This window comes from Brachypodium distachyon, chromosome 5 (assembly GCF_000005505.3).
Source record: "Brachypodium distachyon strain Bd21 chromosome 5, Brachypodium_distachyon_v3.0, whole genome shotgun sequence".
In the NCBI taxonomy this organism is placed as follows: Eukaryota; Viridiplantae; Streptophyta; class Magnoliopsida; order Poales; family Poaceae; genus Brachypodium; species Brachypodium distachyon.
Window position 1 is genome coordinate 28,357,793 of NC_016135.3, and position 16,234 is coordinate 28,374,026.

A 16,234-nucleotide genomic window follows, 5' to 3' on the forward strand; every position below is an offset into this window, starting at 1 on the left:
AAGCGTCCATCCCTTGAGTGATTGCAGGCGAGATAAGATTTCTTGAAGCTTATTGTTAGTATATGACCCGCAACATTTGTTCTGTTTGTAAAACAAATTGCTTGCTTACTCACTGTCAAGCTTGTGCTCAATCCCTTTTAAAGGCAAGAAATGATCTGCCACTACATAAGAATGCATATAGAATTGAAGAAAACAAACCTATACTGAGTATGTAAGAATATTAATGTCCAATCATGAAATGGAGCATAAGTTTGTCAGTGTACCACTGAATACAATGGTTGCTTGACCTCTTTTTTACAGTTTTGGAACATACATGTTCTGTCTGTCAAATTTCTCAAGGGACACAAGTTTAACGACTTAGCAGAGAAGATGCCTTTGTCAGATCCTTCCAAAGGGAGGTTAGTCCTCTCTTCTTTCACCACATTATTGCTCCTTCAGGTTCTTGAATTATAGTGTCTGCTCCTGGTCAATTTTTTATATATTGTCCGCTGGATTTCTAGCTACAGATTCTTCGCACTTGGTCACATCTAATAGCTGTTTTTAGGCAGTTCGTACAAACTGTTTTGTGACAACCCTGTGGCTGCCTCTGGCCTCATCAGTTCCAGCTCTGTAATCTATTGACCAATGACCGCGAATCATCACTATATACTTCATTCAGATAGTTCTTGTATCTTTACCATATAGTTGTCGCACTGATCATTTTGGCAGAATCAAACTTAGGATGATACTCTATCCTTTTGAAACAAGGGCAGTTATGTGAAAATTGTTGTTAAATCTGGTATTTGGCATTCCAGGTACTGTTGTAGTTAGCGGCTTGACCAAGAGGTTTACAGTTTCAGTTTCTTTTAGGTTCTTCTGGTAGTTTTCCATAAGCTTTCTTCTTGTTTGCTTTAAGATATGTGATATTCTGTAAATATTTTAACATGGGCATATATTTGCTAATATCTGGTATCTTCAATTAGTTTCTTGAGCTTATATCAGTTATCATCATTTCCAGCTACCAAATGCATAATGCAAAGACCAATGTTTTCTCTGCTTCTTTAAAAGCCTCCGTTGCAATTGAACATTTTGTCAGAAGAATGTTTCATGCACAAAATTGAAGTATAGTTCTGCCAGCACTGAGGGCTATTTTTTAATCCAGTAATACTTTCATGGTCTATCTTATGCCTAAAAATATTTATTTTATTTTATTTTATTGCAAGGTTACAATTTCAAAGTCTATTTTATGCGTAAAGATTAATTTACTAAGGGTCTATTTGATTTATCCTAAATGCTTGAAAGTGCTTATGCACTTATCGAACAAGACGGATGCACAGGCTTCGTCGGCATCCGTTTTCTCCTGACACAGCTAACCCGTCCGATCCTTTTGTTTTTACCTGGTCCACGTGACCACGTGGAAGCCTTATCCCGTCCTTTCCCCCTACCTCATTTCTCCCCAGAAACTCTCCGCCTCAGCCCATCTCTTCTCTGTCTCTGGCGACTTCCTCTTTGGCGGTGTGGTTCTCGGCGGCGCGGGTTGACGGAGAAGAGGGGCGCGGGCGAAGGGATCGTGGTCGACGGGGTGGGTGGGTTGCCGAGGAGCTCAAGATGACCGTCGATTTCTTACCGCGGCGTGGGGCACCCTACGGCGATACAAGGGTTGCGGTCAGTCGGCACGGGGGAGGGCATCTGCATGCCGCACGGCACGTTGTTATGGGTTGAACGAACAGGGTTCGACTGCTGATTCAAGCGCGGCGGCTGCATCAACGACGGTGGGTGCGAAACGAGCTCGGCAGGCGCAACGAGCACATCGTTTTCACCCAATTTCACGGTTAGTGCTCCCCTCTCCCAACCTGCTATCTACGCATGCATATAAGGCACGGGGCCTTCTGCATGTTGCAGGGCAAGGTGGCATGGGATGCGCGAAGGTGATATGATTGTTGAATCTGGGCACGGCAGGGCGCAACGAATTCGGCGGGCACATCACCGGCGAGCACAGCGGCGGATCGAGGACGGCGAGCGCATCGAGCATGGCGGGGAGCATCTGCTGCTTCATCAGAGTTATCATGGTTAGATCCTCTCATATCCTTCCCAAAACCAGCCTAATCTAAGCTATTTTTCTAGGAATTTTCTGTCATTTTTTGGGCTCTAGGTTTGCTCGCCGCAGCAGAGAGAGGCTAGGAGCTAATCTTGTCAGATTTGCTTTGCGATTTGTATCGAGTGAGACCCTTCAGATGCATAGGAATTAGACTAGTTTAACCTGATAGGATAAGCATTTTTGGGGGCTATAGGTTAGCTTGCACTTAGCATCAGTTGGCGCTAGAGAACTAATGCTAACTGCATTATCAGTTAGCATCAGTTAGCGGAGGAAGCAGCCTCGTTCAGTATCAATTAGCATCAGTTGTGTGCAGTTTCTGTTGCTTCTAGACAGCACTACTGGTGCCAGCATCAATTAGCTTCAGTTAGCAATAGACAGCTTCAGACAGCAAGAATTAGAAGTACAACAGTTTTTGCCAGCATCAATTAGCATCAATCTTTGGCTAGCATCAATTAGAAGATTGCAGATTACAAAATAAGCCTAATCGCGATGATGATAATTTCTCACAGATTCATATACTATCTCACAAGCTTGCATTCACACTATAATGTCTCACCCAAACCGAGAAGTATAAAAACTGCATGGTTTGTAGACCTAAAAAGTCACCTCTAATTGCAAGATAATATTTCTCTGACTTGACTATTTCTATGTCGATATGCACACTAAAAATCTGATTTGAACCAAAAAGGCAGGCCACCATCAAACAACATTAGCTGTTGCTAGTGTATCACGCAACCTGTCCATATCAACATCACTAGCCTCTAACTAGATGAATCTGATGCATTTGGAGGGACACCATAGCGTCAATAACTATCGATTTTAGGACTCGTTTTGAGGACCGTCATACTTGGTTGCACTTTTGCTAACCATCTAGGTTATTGTTTTGATCATAAGTAGCTTCGCATTTAGAAAATTAAGCTCATATAAGCTGGCATAGTTGCTTATTGTCCTATAGTTCCATATTTTCCAAAAATTAAAGCTCGTATAGATGCTTGATATAGGTGCATATCAGTCAATATAGTTGATTTTCTCTCTTTTTTCTGACACATCTGCCCATAATATAGTTGCTTTTTTTTGTCTGATAGTAGTTGCTTTTTTTTTTTCTGATAATAGTTGTTTTTTTCACATATAGTTGCCTGATATAGATGCATAGTAGTCGATATAGTTGCCTTTTGTTTTCTAATACATGTGCATTTTTTGGGAATTTTGCTAACCATCTAGGTTATGGTTTTGATCAGAAGTAGCTTCACATGTAGAAATTGCTTAGCAGTTCAGGTTTTTTGAATAGGAAGTTGTATGACCAATTTGGCAAACTATTGACTAGGAATTGCTTCACTGCCCACCTTTTGGATTATAACAGTTGCATGATTGGTTGTGCAAATCATCGACTAGGAGTTGCCCCCACTGTCCAATTTTTGGATTATAAGTTGCCTTAGCTAATCGATCTACTTTTGAATAGCATTGCATGACCGATTAGGCAAACTATTGATTAGTTGCTTCACTATCCATTTTTTGGATTATAAGTTGCCTTAGCTAATTGAGCTCTCTTTGAATAGACAAGTTGCCTTAGCTAATCGAGCTACTTTTGAGTAGCTACTCATTGCATGACTGATTAGGCAAACTATTAACTATGAGTTGTTTCAATGTCTATTTTTTTGGATTGTAAGTTGTCTTAGCTAATTGAGTTAGTTTTAATATCCAAGTTGCCGTAGCTAATCGAGCTACTTTTGAATAGCATTTCACGACAAATTAGACAAATTATTGACTATGGGTTGCTTCACTATCCAATTTTTTGGATTATAAGTTGCCTTAGCGAATTGAGCTCTTTTGAATAGCCGTTACATGACTAGTTAGGCAAACTATCGACTAGTAGTTGCTTCACTAATTCATTTTTCTGACTATAAGTTGTCTTCGCTAATCGACCTCTTCTTTAATAGAAGTTGCATGACTGATTAGGCAAATTATCGACTATGAGTTGCTTCACTGTTCTTTTTTCTGGATCATAAGTTGCCTTTCGACATACTGAACTATTTTCTGGATAGGTATTGCATGACCAACTAGGCAAATTAGCGACTAGCAATTGCTTCACTTCATCTTTTTTTTATTACATCGCCCTTTTTTGCATGACCGGTTAGGCAAATTAGCGACTAGGTGTTGCTAGCAATGCATCTCTCTTTTTTTGTATAGGTGTTTTTATCAGGGATTTTGTACAGATGATAAGAGTAACAAGAAGCAAGATGGACTACACGACAAGAAACAATGTTCGTAATAATATATCAGTATGTGTGTTTTTGGGTGTTCTTTTTGCCAAGGAACAAAGCAGTGGGGGTGCACAACATGTGGGCAGCAAGTCCCCATTATGTAGTAGTGTTTGTTCTTTGTAGCTTCCAGCAACAGGTTAATGCTTTTGCTTGTAAAAGGGAGAGGGTGGATGGACAGTCCAGAAAATGCCTTTTGGTTTTGTAGTAAACATATCAAAGCACCTTAATATGCATCTTTTATTTGCCTATCAAAGGGTTTGCAATACTTAATTTGCTCCTAATTTGCTTTTGTTGACACAAATTTCTCATCAGCATAAATACTAGGAGTATGGCCAGTTGTTGCCTGACCCAAATCTCAATGCTAGGGGTTTAGGAGTATGGATCCATGCCACATTTTTTCTAGGCATGTGATGATTTATGAGTTGTCCTCCAGAAATTGAGTGCCAAAACAAAACCCAAGTAATTTTGACTAGATTTTGTTCAACAAAATCAAGGTGGGGATTTTTCAATACCTTCCCAAATCCTTTTGGGACACCTTCTTTTTTTACTGGATCAAGAGTTTCTTCAAGTAGATACCATGAAGAAGGGGAAGAAGTCAGAAACGAGCACCTAGCGAAGAAGAAGATGAAAGAGGCAACTTTTGTCTGCTACTACCTCCTTTTACTTGCCTCGCATGGATGGTGGACCTGCACCGGGATTTTTTTTTACCTATTTTTTAAGGCTGGATCGGGCCTCCACTGGAAGGAGGAACCTTGACGCGGGATTGAGAGCTGACGCGCGCCGTAAAATCGGTAGGGGAAACAAACTTTCCTTTTTTTGAAAGGAAGGAATCCGGTTTACTATTTTTGGGTGTGCACCCTAGAGATTCTAATAGTGCATGAGCACTCCCTAGCCACGTCCTTGATTTATATCACGTAGTCCATTTGTATTATTGGATCACATGATCGACGTAGCACCGGTATAAGTATAACGCATGTGGTCTGCTTAATTTTATTAGATGTTCTTATTTACCAAGCATACGAAAATTTAGATGTTCTTATTTACCAAGCTTACAGCCAAAAAATGTGCTTATGTTCTTTAATAAACCAACCATATTCCTTTCTTTTGTCACTACTGCTTAGTTTCCATGATTTCACAAGGCTTCTTTGTTTATGTTGTCAATTTGTGTCTGGTGATTTGCAAAACAAAGAAGTGGGATATGATAGATGTTTTTTTATTGCTGGAACTTGCATTGTATGCCTAATTTTTGGACATCTTGCGTGTATTCTACTCATTGTGCAATGGTGGTGATGCTTGGAATCAGTTATAATATGTTTCTTCTAAGCTGGTTTCCCACACGTTTCATAATCACGACCATTTGTTGTGTTGTGCTAATTCATGAGGTGAACATATCAACTGATTATGCTTCTCATCTGTCCGTCTCACAACTCCAGTACAAATTCTCCAGTCATCAATCTGATCATTGTCCTTTTCCTGTTTCCTTCCTTACACGCTAATTCTGTCTTGAGTTTGTCTTGTGTAATGATGTTCCACTAGCCTTAATACAGTGAGGAGGCTCTTGGTAAGGTGTTGCTCATGTTCTTCTTTGCATTACTTGATCTGTACTTTATAGCATGTAGTGCTTCCTGAGCATGTTCTTTGATTTATGCATTGTGGCATGTGAATTGAGCCTAATTAATCTGGGTTTTTAATTTCGTGTTGTGTTTGCTGTGCAATTTCCGTTTAGTTTCATTTGAATAAGCTTGATACCTTGTTGAATGGAGGTCTTCCTCCAGGGATCTTGAAGGCATCTTCTACTGCTTTTAGGATTTTAGGGATGTTCATTTGGAGTCCTTTCTTGTGTTGTGGCTCGGTTTGACGTGCGGTGCTCTCATGTGTTTATTTTCTCTTATGTGAAAATTATCCCGTCACTCACCAGATACTTATCTGCAATTATAGTTGGGCTACCATTTATCATTTATGTGACTATCGTCCTTGCGTGCTTTCTATTAGTACTAGTATGGTAGACATTCAGGTATCTTGGTGTAATTATGTGTTGGGAATTTTGTTACCCAAGGCTTCTTTCACGTGTATGATTACCGTAGGTGATGCATCTTTTGTACTTATTGTATCATGGTTAAAAGTCACAGAAGATTATATGGGTAATAATGCGATATAGCGAGGTGCTTACTGTTCCTTGCACAATCTTTTGTCTTTACTGGAGTATCTCTTAGTTTCCCTATTGGCGAGCCACCCCGCCTCCCCTTGGGTACGTACGTCCTTGTAATACAACAGGAGTTACGCTTGTGCGATTGTACATATGTTACTCCATATAAATTGCTCTATTTTTTTTTCATCTCAAGGCAGAGAGCAAGCTAAAGTCGTCTCGTTTTACTGATTTGATTTGATTAAATTGGCTTGCGGTTTCTATGCACGCTCGAAGGGGAAGGCTCTCACCTGCACAAACAGGTACGGAATGGCATTTGCTGTGGTTCTTTACATATTGACCTTCAAAGACGACTCATTCCTCTCCAGCTCGCATCAGCCGGTAGTAGGTCACGTATCTTTGGTACACTGAACCCAGACTGGCTACCTGTCAGTCGTGAAAAGTGACAGCACCTGTCGGCGTCATTATCGCCACGGGCCCCATATCCCTTATTAGGGTTTGTGGCCTCCTAAATAAGGTGCCGGCCTCATCACTTTCCCCAATCCAGAACGGAACACAAATTCTCTGCAGAGCTTTCCTCACAACCGCGTTTCTGAATCCCGTAGGAGCTTCCATTCCATCACACATAAACCCACCCCGCCGCTGCAAGAATCATCCATGCCAGTCTTGGAATCCAGATCTCACAAGTCATAGATGTGGATCCGTTGTCCAGATTCGAATCCGGATGAACGGAACACAATATTGTTCCGTTTGTCTGGATTTGATACCGGGTTTGCGGATCTGGCGATTTTGCATGCGGATGAGCGGATTCAGACTCGAATCGTGTTGTGGAAGTTGTTTGCCGGAGCATGCCAAAGATGTAAGGTTTTTTTTTTACTGAATGAAAGCTCTCCGGTGCTTAGCTATTTGCATAGGTCAGCGCGTTGAATTAGTTTTTTAGGGGAGAGACCCAGAGTTGCTTCTGTATCTCTGCATAGCCCGAATTGAGTTTTTCTAAGGCTTTGTTTGGCACTGCTGTTTTTTATGTTGTTTTATAGGTACTACTATCCACTCCAAATTGAAAAATACTAGAGACTCAAATGGTTATTTGGAGGGGATTATCCCTAGTTTTCTCCCACAAACACTCCATTTTTTAACTAAATTAAACACTTCTCCTACTGGTGTTTTATTTAAACACTAGTGTTTTAGATTTTTGAAAAACACCAGTGACTAAAAAATACACCAACACCAAACAAGGCTGAAGGAGAGAGAGAGGCCTGAAGGAGAGAGAGACCTAGCGTGTAAAAAGGAAGCTCTGTGACATGAATGACAGCCACGCTCAATGCGCGTCTACACAGTGCATCACATGACCGATGAAAATGCGGGCAAATTCTTCGGACAATTGAACATGGAAAAGAGAACAAGTATGCGCCTATCTCCTCCCATTTGGAGCGCCTCAAGAGCTGAGGCACGGAAAAGACGTTTTTTAGATGCAGAAAACACTTTGATTGGCCCCTTCCAAATCCACCACGAACTATAGATGATACTTCCTAATGTCGGGCAATCCTTTACATATACTACTAGCGCGCGGAAGTAGTACACTAGCTAGCATGGCGATATCCTGCTACTAGCGTTGTCTCTTGTACCTATGTCTCAAACCTTGTAAAGTTTCACAGTTAATAAAATTTGTATGCCTTACATGTCCATGGTCAAACCTTTTGCGTTGTGTTGCTCAGATGTTTGGGATGTCGAAGATTATTGCTGAACGGTCTACATGACCGACTAAGCAATTTATCAACTAGGAGTTGCCTTACTGTCAACTTTTCTGGATTATATACTCACAAAAAAGACTACTGATTAGGAGTCTCCGTAACTAATCAACCTTGCTGAACTAGAAGTCGCTCCAGGATTTTGTTAATTGCATTTCGATACACCAAATGATTGATTGATTGATTGGAAACCTACTTATAGTCCGGCAACTAAAACAAGGCTGATGACGTGTTGAATTAGAAGTTGCTAGACTAACTAGCCAACCAGCACTCTTTTCATTTACTAAGTTGCTTTCTGATTAGTCAACTTTTGACTAGAAATTGTATTCACAAACCAAACTTTTTTGAGCAGTACTTACATGACTAATCAGCTTTTTACTTTTTCAACCTTCTCGAGTAAACAATTATGCTAAACTACTGAACAACAATTGCATTACAAGCAACTTTTGCCCTTTCATTTCTCTATGAATGCAAGTTTAATGACCAATTGACCTTGTTTAACTAGGAGTCGCCCGGACCAATCAACCTCGTTGAACTAGAAAATTCTCAATTTATTTGTTTATTGCTTTTCGATACTCAAAATAATTTACTAAATAGTTGATTGACCAAAAGCAAATTATAGTCCGGTAACTAAAACAAGGTTGATGCTTTGTTGAATTAGAAGTTGCTAGACTAAGTAGCACTCGTTTGACTTAATAAGTTGCTTACTGATAAGTCAAGTTTTTGCTCGAAATTGTATTCACAAGCCAACCTTTTTGAGAAGTAGCTGCATGACTATCTTTTCGCCCGTTTCAACCATTGTTTAGTTAGACCAAAAGCAACTTATAATCGTGTACAAGTTGCTTTACGACTAGTCATTTATACACACAGGTTGCTTTTCAACTAATCAATCCCATCAAATTAGATAGTCACCACAATGATCAGCCATCTTTTTTGCAGCACAGGTATCATGGATTCACTTGAGGAAGAAGAAGCAACAGGAGGAGTTCATATGTCTGTTTTTATTTGCACAACTAGTTGTGTGCTCTCCAGCAACTTCTATAGATGCAACTATACTAGAACAATACAAGAATCTGGGGCAATGGTCTACTTTGTAAAGGGGAGGGGTTGATGTGGGCTTTCCCAGAACTGTTTTTGATTTTTTTGTTTAGTCAACAGCTTAGAGCAGCATCATATGCTTTTTATTTTTCAGATAATTTGCCTTCCTTGTTCTTTGCTGAGACATTTTTTATGTGCTAGTACAACTACTAGAAGCATGTCCTTCCGACCTGACTTCAATTATGGTTTTAGGGTTATAGATGCATGCAATGTCAAATCAATCGCCAAGCAACATTCAATAGTTTATGGTGAACAATTTGTTTTTTGAAAGTCCTTGATAAACAATTTGGAGGTGGGGGTGGTGGAAGAAGTACTTCAAGGAGCGTTGTACAACCTAGCAGCACAATCCCCACCGTGGAGAGGATAGGGGTGATGGTCAGAGTCGGTTTGCTATTTTGCCTTGCTTTTTGCACTTTTTAGCCTATAGGAAGCAATTTCTTAGTTTGAGTTTTTACCCTGACACGGTAGATGGGACGTTATGAAATTGCGGTTTTACTCCTTACGTGGCAAACAGTGTGGACCAGAGGTTAGACATGCGGGAAACTCGCAGGAAACCGAAACCTTTTTAAGAAACGAGGGCTATGCTTACCCTATTTGGGTGTGCGCTCTGGGCACTCTAATAGTGCACGAGCACCCCCTAGCAACGTCCAAAAAAAAAGTCTGAGGAAAGAAACTCTCGAGCGAGTCGAGAAATGGAGGCGGCAGCATCGCCACTCCCGGCCTTCCGCCCCTCCACCGCTGCAGCTTTCCTCTCGCCCCGCGCTGCTCACTAGCTTGGCGATTAGCAACCGCTGACCACTGTTGTGCCGCTGGCGCCCTCTGTCGCGGTAAGCTCCGAACCCTAGTCACGGACTAGCTTTGAGTTCCTGTCATCCTAATTGCTGGCGTGAGCCTATTCAGCAGTCAGGTGCTGCCTTGACAAATCGGTCTCCGTCTTAGCTTTGAGTTCCTGTCATCCTAATTGCTGTTCTGCAATGCTAGATTCGTGGTTATTCGTTGTAGGCCATGGCTGCTGTGCTGTGCACCGTATGTGTTTGTGGTAATGCCTGTTCCTTAAGAAGGTCTTGTAAATCTAGTCGGATGGCAATGCCATTAGTTGTTTCTCTTATCCTAAGTGTTGGCGTGCACTGTTTGTTTTGTGGTATTTACTTGCTTAATAAAGTCCTATAAATCTGATTGTGTGCCAATGCCCTTGCACTTGTTTCTGTCAACCGAACTGTTGTTGATGTGTGCCCTATCTGTCTTGTGGTAAGGCCTTACTTAATGATTTTCCGTAAATCTAGTTGGATGGCAATGCCATCAGTTGTTTCTGTTATCGAAACTGTTGGCATGCACGGATTGTCTTGTGGTATTTCCTTGCTTATGATTGTGTGCCAATGCCCTTGTACTTGTTTCTGTCAACCCAACTATTGTTGATGTGTGGCCCATTTGTCTTGTGGTAAGGCCTTACTTGATGATTTTCTGTAAATCTATTTGTATCGAAATGCATTTTCCGTAATCCTAACTAATTGATGTTATGCTGTTTCATTTATGATAATGCAGGTATGTCGAAAGCCTATAAACGGAGGGAGGACCATGCGACGGCAGAAGAATCAAGAAAGTATCCCGTGCAGGAAGGTTATCTGGTTAGATTTCTATCGCTACTCGCAACATTTTTGAAATGTCCAACCTTTTTTTTCGAGTTTAAAATTTTGCTTCTTTTAAGATCTTACAAAGTTTCCCCGGCTCTTTACCAATGTGACCAGGGCAAAGATGGCGGAGCATTATATTCGCACATCTGTTCACTATTTGTCTATCTCTTCGGTCACGATTGAGGGTACCAAAATGGGAATTTGTGCAGTTCCTGTCACCAAGCAAGTCACCTTTTGCATTTTTTGTTTTGTGGTTTATACCATACCTAGTTTATATGTTTCCGTTTCATTTTGTACGTAGAGAGAAAGCTCGTATCATATCATCCAATTGTGTCACCATGAAAATCAAAATGGTCCTATTCTTGAGCTACCGGTCCGTGAGGAAGACAATTATGTCACGGGGTTCCACGTTCTCAGACCTGATGATGATGTCATCACGACGCTTTGGTATGCTTGTAAGGGTGCCCATCTTCCAAACAATATATTCCGGAATGTCATCAATTCTGGCTTTGATATTGGCTACTCCAAACTGTAAGTGTCAATTTTTTCTTGTCTTCCACATTTCTCTGCTTCATCTCTATTACTTTATACCAACTGTTTCTTTTCTAAACTACCCCACCTTTCTACTAGGCCCACTAAACCAACTTTAACAACCAACGTCAGCTTACTAATCTTTTTATTTGTGTGCGTTTAGGAAATAATTAGGACTGAAGATTTCCTGCCTATAACGACGGAATCCGCATAACTTTTTTTTCCCGTACTCAATCACAACTGCCCTCATAATTAGTCTTATCTAATACTCCATACTAACTAATTCTTATTTTGTTTCTCCCCGCCTGAGCCGCCGCCGGCTCCCTCCTGCGCCGCTGCAGCATTAGTCTTTTAATTGGGTCAGCTTATCTGTAGAGATTTTATGGGCGGGGACCCTAACACCCACTCTTAGGACCTTTGCACACCTACGCTACTTGGGATACCACCATCACTAGAAGGAAACCCAAAACTTTATTTACTCTCATAATATTGGTACAACACTCCTTAATTTAGTGGCTACCTTATTAGTACACAATCATACTACTCCTTGGTAGCTCACACTTTTCTTAGTGTGGTACACTACTTGTTGCGGTGCTTGTGATACAACTCATGGGAAAGGGGATCACCCATATTTATAGTTCTACAAGAGCATGTGTTACATCTTACTACAATTCTCTAAAATACTCTACATGTGCTTAGTTCTAGAGAATTCCCACTTATTCTTGAAAGTTACTCTAAGACCTTTCCATGATAAATAGCAACCCTCTTCAAGCAACCTTTCAAGCCTTCTAGGATATTCCAATCTTTTCATATTCACTAGAAGGCTCATTATAAATATCTTCTTCTCCAATTATCCAAAGTATTTTAGAATCTTCTCAAATATGCATACTAATTCCCAACACTCTCCAATTATCCAGGAGCTCTTTTACGGTACCCCGGATTTAATATGAGCCGTTTATTTGTCCCGATCTAATGGCTTTCATTGCTTGGTACTCCATCTCAATCCCACGGAGTACTGGGTGGAAAAACCAGGGAGTACCCCGAATTGGATGGCAAACTTGTAATTACGTTTGAACCTGAGGTCCTTGTGATTTTGATTTGCAATTAAGAAAAAAAAAGAAAAAATTGTTATTCGGTCTTCCTTCTCGATCTCGATCTGGCGGAGGGGACGAGGGGCGGCCGCGCCGGCTGAGGGATGGAGGGGACGAGGGGCAGCCGCCAGAGCTCGATGTCGCCCCGCTCCTCCATGCCGCGCCTTTCCCCGCCCCCGACGAGCCGCAGCAAGTGCTCCCAGAGCTCCGCCTGCAACCCTGCCCGACCTGCCTGCCGCCGTGCTCGAAGAAGATGGCCGGCTCTGCCGAGTGCCGCTGGCTGCCCCATGCTCCGCCCCGACGAAGCCTCCCGCCATGGCCTTCGTCTCAGGGCTGTCGTCTCCATGGCCGTGGTCTGCATCGAGCCTGCCATGCCCTCCCCGCGCCGTACCCGATGCCGCCCAGCCCCCAGCAGCTGACCTCGCCCTCCACGTCGTCCGGTGCCGCCGCTTCCTCTGCCCCGCCCTTGCACGCGCCGCCCGCTGATCTGCTGCCCGTGCCTTCCGCCGCCCAACGTTGCCCCACGCCCGCCCATGGTCTTCTTGGATGTGGATCGGGATGTGCAGGAGCGCGAGCATGGCGGCGTCGTGGGCGCGGCCCGTGGACTCGGCGGTGAGGTGCGTACCGAGCCAAAGCCGCTTGCCGTGCGTGCCTGGGACGCGCACCTCGCACACCCAACGGCCCGCGGCGCCGCGGTGGCGCACGCAGCGGTACACCGGGTGGCGCGTCTCCTTGAACTTGGTGCGCCCCGCCGGGTGCTTCGACCACACCGCTAAGACGGCCGCGGCGGCAGCGCTCAGGCGGCGGGGTGGCGGCGCACCGGGGGGCGGCGGCGCTAGGGCAGGGGGAGAATCGGTCGGGGGCGGGGCGGCGGCGCTAGGGCAAGGGGAGAATCGGTCAGGTGGCGGCGGCGCTCAAGCGGCGGGGTGGCGACGCACTGGGGCGGAGTGGCGGCGACGCTCCGGCTGGGGGTGGCGGCGCACTGGGGGGCGTCGGGGTGGCGGCTGCGCGGAGGCGAAGCACAGGAAGTGCTAATCGGTCTCTGTGATAATCCGATTAAGGGGTGAAAAGACCAATGTACCCTTTTGATATCAGCCGTTGATGCCTTTGGTACTCCCATGTATGTTTTTGGAGTACCGGGGTACCGTAAATTTTCTCTTATCCAGAATGTTTCAGAATATTCTAAGTATGCATTGCTATTTCTGAACATTATCTTTTTAAACTATCATTTCATTGTTTCGCAGCGAGAAGACCCAAATTGGCAAGGGAATACTGCCGAAAGCTGTCAAGTATCTATTGGGGTTCCCGGAAAACCCTGTAACCTGCGATGATGGCGAAGTCTATTTGGAGACTTTGTTCTTCATGTTCGGTGAAGGGAATCGGTTTCCATTTGCCCAAAAGATGGTCGTAAACAATATAGGGAAGAAGCAGCCGGTGAGCCCCACTGGCATTATGGTCGCTGTGATCAGGGCATGGTCTGATATATCCAAGGGGATAATGGCGCTATACTTAGCCGTGCTGGAGATAGAACTGGGAATAGGGAGCTCCGAAAGAGACATAGAGAAATTTGGCTTCACTATGCGACAAGCTGAGAAGGTCTTGAAGCGTTACGAGGACCGTTACGGTGAAGTTATACGGTTCAGAGATGAAAATGGTAAATTCAACTTAAAGATTTTAGCAGGTGGCCAGCTATGCATGTTGAAGCACGAACAAGAAGTCGTTAAGAAAATACTTATGCGCCTGGGTGGATACAAAGGTGTTTTCCCGGAGTAGGTTTACTGCACCATTTGTCCTTTCTTACCTCAGGTGACCTGGCATTGGTGACAGATTGTAGGTTGTCCTCTCAGTGACTGATTTAGATTGGCGGATGGTGGCTGACTGTGGACCATCTGCTCTAGATGGCTACTTTAGATGAGCGTTCAATGTGGTGGTGTTAGAAACACAGTTACACTGAGATAGTCTCTGCACCATGTGTACGTACGTTGCTTTACGGTCTCTATATTTTGCTCGTCTGAGAATGTCATGTCTCAGTCAACTTTAGTCAACTTTTTTTTTGTTGAGAGACGATCTCAGTCGACTGCTGATAACTAGCATTGTCTTTTAAACATGTTTCCTTCTAGGATAATTATTTTCATGTTGGAAGGCTCCGTACTAGTTTCTCGAGAGCCAGCAGAGCTGCAGATGTATGCTTTCGCTTCTGAAAAAAAACTAGTAATATATAGGATTGCTTAGGAATCTTATTTCTCTATTATCGTTTTCTTCACTGAACGACTTAAATAGGTGTCATGATCTGGCGATTTAAGCATGCGCATTAAATCCATGTCCGTTGCATCAGAAACATGTAAAGAAATTTTACTGTGTCACTCCGTGCCTCAGTTGAAGTGTTGGTCCCAGATTGCAGGTTGTATTTCTTAAATCAAATTTCCAAGTCAAATGAGCACAGTAGCACAACTACGAACAATGTTTTGATAATTTGCATCAAAATCAACATTACATGTCCTCGGGAGATCGTAGGGACACAAAGTTACACAAAGAAATGAACAACACTAATATACTACTCAATACAAGACGGTCATTAACTGTATTTTATTTGGCTCCAATTCCACCACTTAATAGCATTAACAATGGGGCAGACTGTCAACCAAGCACAATATCAACTCAAACTCTGACGATGAAAGAATCGTCAAGGTAAGCACACAAAAAATGTCAAGGTTGTTATTTTTACTTGTCAAAAATGATACTACGGCATCCGGGAATACCATGCAAAGTCATCAGCAAATTATGAGGTTATCTTCTAAATTTTCCTTTAATGTGGACCAACTGCTCCAAATTTTCTCCACTGTTCCAGTAGCATTAGAGCCTACAGCCCATCTTGCACCCTACCTGTGGAGAAGCAAAGTGAATACACGTAATCAGAAAGTCACAAACTTAACAAGAATCACAGTATGCTGTTGCACGTAATCAGAAAGTCACATGCCGTTGCCTGGTCCGCCCTTGTTAAGAAGAAGATGTCTGTCTTATCTTGTGAGAAAGATTTGTTTATCGCAAGTTTGTGACATAATTGTGCTATGGCTTCATATATCAGCCTCTTGAAATCCTAGAAACCTTTGCTTACCTAGAGGCTATGCGTTGCTACAGTTACGTTTTGAGGGAGATCAAGGAAGAGGGTTCAGAGTTCGTTGGTTTTTCTTCCATTCTTAGATATAAAATTCAAGCTACTGTAATATTTGAACAAGCGTCCAAATTATGAGTGTTTTTTTTTTAAATGGAATGGCAGTTGTTCTGCCTTTGCATTAAGAAGAGGGAATCAAAAGTTACAAGAACAAACAGGGGTCCTAAACAAAAGGCCGAGGCGGCAGCAGCAGCTCAGCAAACAGAAAAGAAAACAATAGATCCGATGCTGTAGCAACACCTCGGCTGTACAAACATTAGTGTTAGCTTCCTAAGATTCTCCCCAGCTCCTCGATCTCGTCATTGATTAGCCCAGCCACCAGGGTGGCAGTCAGCTTCTTTCCCTCAAAAACTCTTCTATTGTGCTCTTTCCATATATTCCAGGCAGTGTATGCGACGCGAGTAATTTCTCGTTTGGTGGCAACATCTTTAGCCGGCCCTCCTCTGGCTGTGAACCACCACTTCTTGATCGTTGGAGCA

General features: G+C 42.9%; 1 long non-coding RNA gene across 1 annotated transcript; it reads left to right on the forward strand.

Moving 5' to 3' along the window:
- Positions 1 to 6,792: 6,792 nt before the first annotated feature.
- LOC106865471 lies at positions 6,793 to 14,717 on the forward strand. Its single transcript, XR_001404670.2, has 5 exons — positions 6,793 to 7,343; positions 9,172 to 10,768; positions 10,873 to 10,955; positions 11,076 to 11,492; positions 13,828 to 14,717. It is a non-coding gene; the product is annotated as an uncharacterized LOC106865471 (long non-coding RNA).
- Positions 14,718 to 16,234: the final 1,517 nt, after the last annotated feature.